Source organism: Oncorhynchus kisutch, unplaced genomic scaffold, assembly GCF_002021735.2.
Source record: "Oncorhynchus kisutch isolate 150728-3 unplaced genomic scaffold, Okis_V2 Okis09a-Okis19a_hom, whole genome shotgun sequence".
NCBI classification, from domain to species: Eukaryota; Metazoa; Chordata; class Actinopteri; order Salmoniformes; family Salmonidae; genus Oncorhynchus; species Oncorhynchus kisutch.
This window is the reverse complement of record NW_022261985.1, coordinates 8,021,184-8,026,183: the sequence shown is the minus strand read 5'-3', so window position 1 is coordinate 8,026,183 and position 5,000 is coordinate 8,021,184. Positions and strand designations below refer to the sequence as shown.

The 5,000-nt window shown below is 46.0% G+C and overlaps 3 non-coding genes and 5 pseudogenes across 3 annotated transcripts; all 8 read left to right on the top strand.

The window, feature by feature from the left end:
• Positions 1-195: 195 nt before the first annotated feature.
• Positions 196-313, top strand: LOC116360656 (uncharacterized; annotated as a pseudogene).
• Positions 314-555: 242 nt separating this feature from the next.
• Positions 556-674, top strand: LOC116360666 (5S ribosomal RNA). Its single transcript, XR_004207050.1, has one exon. It is a non-coding gene; the product is annotated as a 5S ribosomal RNA (ribosomal RNA).
• A 242-nt stretch (positions 675-916) lies between these two features.
• Positions 917-1,035, top strand: LOC116360654 (5S ribosomal RNA). The gene has a single exon (XR_004207049.1). It is a non-coding gene; the product is annotated as a 5S ribosomal RNA (ribosomal RNA).
• Positions 1,036-1,276: 241 nt separating this feature from the next.
• LOC116360674 (uncharacterized) lies at positions 1,277-1,387 on the top strand (annotated as a pseudogene).
• Positions 1,388-1,628: 241 nt separating this feature from the next.
• On the top strand, positions 1,629-1,746 carry LOC116360660 (uncharacterized; annotated as a pseudogene).
• Positions 1,747-1,987: 241 nt separating this feature from the next.
• Positions 1,988-2,105, top strand: LOC116360655 (uncharacterized; annotated as a pseudogene).
• A 242-nt stretch (positions 2,106-2,347) lies between these two features.
• Positions 2,348-2,466, top strand: LOC116360643 (5S ribosomal RNA). Its single transcript, XR_004207038.1, has one exon. It is a non-coding gene; the product is annotated as a 5S ribosomal RNA (ribosomal RNA).
• Positions 2,467-2,707: 241 nt separating this feature from the next.
• On the top strand, positions 2,708-2,825 carry LOC116360668 (uncharacterized; annotated as a pseudogene).
• The last annotated feature ends 2,175 nt before the right edge of the window (positions 2,826-5,000 follow it).

Sequence of the window (5,000 nt, the reverse complement as noted above, 5' to 3'; positions counted from 1 at the left end):
CCCTTGCTTTGAAATAAGTAAGCAAGGTTAGTTTGTATTTCATCCAACAATCTGTGCTACAAATTATTTCTACAGTATATGCAATTTGTTCCACTTTTTGAGTGACACAAAGATGCTTATCTAAATGGTGAAAATGCAACAGCTGTTAATCAGACTCACTTTCACTTAACATAGTGCACCAAGAGATAGTTTCTCGCTTACGACCACACCGGCCTGAGTACGCCTGATCTCGTCTGATCTCGGAAGCTAAGCAGGGTCGGGCCTGGTTAGTACTTGGATGGAGACCGCCTGGGAATACCAGGTGCTGTAAGCTTTTCGTCAACTCTTTGTCCGTTTTTTCCCACAAGGCTGAAATATGTGCCCTTGCTTTGAAATAAGTAAGCAAGGTTAGTTTGTATTTCATCCAACAATCTGTGCTACAAATTATTTCTACAGTATATGCAATTTCTTCCACTTTTTGAGTGACACAAAGATGCTTATCTAAATGGTGAAAATGCAACAGCTGTTAATCAGACTCACTTTCACTTAACATAGTGCACCAAGAGATAGTTTCTCGCTTACGACCACACCGGCCTGAGTACGCCTGATCTCGTCTGATCTCGGAAGCTAAGCAGGGTCGGGCCTGGTTAGTACTTGGATGGGAGACCGCCTGGGAATACCAGGTGCTGTAAGCTTTTCGTCAACTCTTTGTCCGTTTTTTCCCACAAGGCTGAAATATGTGCCCTTGCTTTGAAATAAGTAAGCAAGGTTAGTTTGTATTTCATCCAACAATCTGTGCTACAAATTATTTCTACAGTATATGCAATTTGTTCCACTTTTTGAGTGACACAAAGATGCTTATCTAAATGGTGAAAATGCAACAGCTGTTAATCAGACTCACTTTCACTTAACATAGTGCACCAAGAGATAGTTTCTCGCTTACGACCACACCGGCCTGAGTACGCCTGATCTCGTCTGATCTCGGAAGCTAAGCAGGGTCGGGCCTGGTTAGTACTTGGATGGGAGACCGCCTGGGAATACCAGGTGCTGTAAGCTTTTCGTCAACTCTTTGTCCGTTTTTTCCCACAAGGCTGAAATATGTGCCCTTGCTTTGAAATAAGTAAGCAAGTTAGTTTGTATTTCATCCAACAATCTGTGCTACAAATTATTTCTACAGTATATGCAATTTCTTCCACTTTTTGAGTGACACAAAGATGCTTATCTAAATGGTGAAAATGCAACAGCTGTTAATCAGACTCACTTTCACTTAACATAGTGCACCAAGAGATAGTTTCTCGCTTACGACCACACCGGCCTGAGTACGCCTGATCTCTCCGGAAGCTAAGCAGGTCGGGCCTGGTTAGTACTTGGATGGGAGACCGCCTGGGAATACCAGGTGCTGTAAGCTTTTCGTCAACTCTTTGTCCGTTTTTTCCCACAAGGCTGAATATGTGCCCTTGCTTTGAAATAAGTAAGCAAGGTTAGTTTGTATTTCATCCAACAATCTGTGCTACAAATTATTTCTACAGTATATGCAATTTGTTCCACTTTTTGAGTGACACAAAGATGCTTATCTAAATGGTGAAAATGCAACAGCTGTTAATCAGACTCACTTTCACTTAACATAGTGCACCAAGAGATAGTTTCTCGCTTACGACCACACCGGCCTGAGTACGCCTGATCTCGTCTGATCTCGGAAGCTAAGCAGGGTCGGCCTGGTTAGTACTTGGATGGGAGACCGCCTGGGAATACCAGGTGCTGTAAGCTTTTCGTCAACTCTTTGTCCGTTTTTTCCCACAGGCTGAAATATGTGCCCTTGCTTTGAAATAAGTAAGCAAGGTTAGTTTGTATTTCATCCAACAATCTGTGCTACAAATTATTTCTACAGTATATGCAATTTGTTCCACTTTTTGAGTGACACAAAGATGCTTATCTAAATGGTGAAAATGCAACAGCTGTTAATCAGACTCACTTTCACTTAACATAGTGCACCAAGAGATAGTTTCTCGCTTACGACCACACCGGCCTGAGTACGCCTGATCTCGTCTGATCTCGGAAGCTAAGCAGGGTCGGGCCTGGTTAGTACTTGGATGGAGACCGCCTGGGAATACCAGGTGCTGTAAGCTTTTCGTCAACTCTTTGTCCGTTTTTTCCCACAAGGCTGAAATATGTGCCCTTGCTTTGAAATAAGTAAGCAAGGTTAGTTTGTATTTCATCCAACAATCTGTGCTACAAATTATTTCTACAGTATATGCAATTTCTTCCACTTTTTGAGTGACACAAAGATGCTTATCTAAATGGTGAAAATGCAACAGCTGTTAATCAGACTCACTTTCACTTAACATAGTGCACCAAGAGATAGTTTCTCGCTTACGACCACACCGGCCTGAGTACGCCTGATCTCGTCTGATCTCGGAAGCTAAGCAGGGTCGGGCCTGGTTAGTACTTGGATGGGAGACCGCCTGGGAATACCAGGTGCTGTAAGCTTTTCGTCAACTCTTTGTCCGTTTTTTCCCACAGGCTGAAATATGTGCCCTTGCTTTGAAATAAGTAAGCAAGGTTAGTTTGTATTTCATCCAACAATCTGTGCTACAAATTATTTCTACAGTATATGCAATTTGTTCCACTTTTTGAGTGACACAAAGATGCTTATCTAAATGGTGAAAATGCAACAGCTGTTAATCAGACTCACTTTCACTTAACATAGTGCACCAAGAGATAGTTTCTCGCTTACGACCACACCGGCCTGAGTACGCCTGATCTCGTCTGATCTCGGAAGCTAAGCAGGGTCGGGCCTGGTTAGTACTTGGATGGGAGACTGCCTGGAATACCAGGTGCTGTAAGCTTTTGTCAACTCTTTGTCCGTTTTTTTCCCACAAGGCTGAAATATGTGCCCTTGCTGGACACTTACAGTACCTGGCCTCCATCACATCCCATAAACATGGACACCTACAGTACCTGGCCTCCATCACATCCCATAAACTTGGACACTTATAGTACCTGGCCTCCATCACATCCATAAACATGGACACCTACAGTTCCTGGCCTCCATCACATCCCATAAATGTGGACACCTACAGTACTGGCCTCCATCACATCCCATAAACATGGACACTACAGTACCTGGCCTCCATCACATCCCATAAACGTGGACACTTACAGTACCTGGCCTCCATCACGTCCCATAACCATGGACACTTGCAGTACCTGGCCTCCATCACATCCCATAAACGTGGACACTTACAGTACCTGGCCTCCATCACATCCCATAAACATGGACACTTACAGTACCTGGCCTCCATCACATCCCATAAACGTGGACACTTACAGTACCTGGCCTCCATCACATCCCATAAACATGGACACTTGCAGTACCTGGCCTCCATCACATCCCATAAACGTGGACACTTACAGTACCTGGCCTCCATCACATCCCATAAACATGGACACTTACAGTACCTGGCCTCCATACTATGACAGAGCAGGTAGTTAACGATGGCCCATAGCAAAAGCCCCAGTGGTCCTGCCCAGAAAACCATCATTCACTAAGTGACCAAGGAAGAGGTAGGGGGCCGAACACACACAGGAGAATACACCCCTTCCTCCATCAGTCTCTCTACCTCTCTCTCTCCACCCCCATCCATCCCTATCTCTACTCGGCTCTCCTTGCTCATACATACATCCCTCTCTCCATCTCCATCCATCCCTATCTCTACCCTGTCTCCCTGCTCATACATCTATACACCCCTCCCTCCATCAGTCTCTCTACCTCTCTCTCTCCACCTCCATCCATCCCTATCTCTACCCCTCTCTCCCTGCTCATCCATCCATCCCTCTCTCAACCTATCCCCTCCTCCCTTTCTCCCTGTAGATGATTCAGGTATAAATTCACTTGAGCTAAACATTTAATTTGATTAACTCCAGAGAAACATCTAATTACATTGACTACAGCGCAACACATTTTTTCAGTGCCTCACTACACAAGTTGTATTTACTCATCTCTACCTGGGCCCAGATGAGCTGACAGTGATTGTGTTACATGGCCCAGATGAGCTGACAGTGATTGTGTTACAGGGCCCAGATGAGCTGACAGTGATTGCGTTACAGGGCCCAGATCATCTGACAGTGATTGTGTTACATTGCCCAGATGAGCTGACAGTGATTGCGTTACAGGGCCCAGATGAGCTGACAGTGACTGTGTTACAGGGCCCAGATGAGCTAACAGTGATTGCGTTACAGGGCTCAGATGAGCTAACAGTGATTGCGTTACAGGGCCCAGATGAGCTGACAGTGATTGCGTTACAGGGCCCAGATTATCTGACAGTGATTGTGTTACATTGCCCAGATGAGCTGACCGTGATTGCGTTACAGGGCCCAGATGAGCTGACAGTGACTGTGTTACAGGGCCCAGATGAGCTAACAGTGATTGTGTTACAGGGCCCAGATGAGCTGACAGTGAATGTGTTACAGGGCCCAGATGAGCTGACAGTGAATGTGTTACAGGGCCCAGATGAGCTGACAGTGATTGCGTTACAGGGCCCAGATGAGCTGACAGTGATTGTGTTACAGGGCCCATTGGGGTCTGGTTACAGGGCCCATTGGGGTCTGGTTACAGGGCCCATTGGGGTCTGGTTACAGGGCCCATTGGGGTCTGGTTACAGGGCCCATTGGGGTCTGGTCAAACGTAGTGCACTATGTAGGGAATAGGGTGCAATTTGGGCCGCATTCTCACTCCCACTAGTCTGGAATGACAATCTGAACACTACCTGGATGGGATGTGGACTATATTCTCCTTGTGCGTTCCACAATGTTGCCTGGGGCACTAGCTCACAGGAGAGAGAGAGACAGAGAGAGAGAGACAGGGATCTGACCACTGTGACTGATAGAAAACTGAGGAAAACATTGACTAGGTACAGACTCAGTGAGCACAGTCTGGCTATAGAGACCGGTTGTCACAGACAAACCTGGCTGCCCAGAGAGGACAGTCTGGCTATAGAGACCGGTCGTCACAGACAAACCTG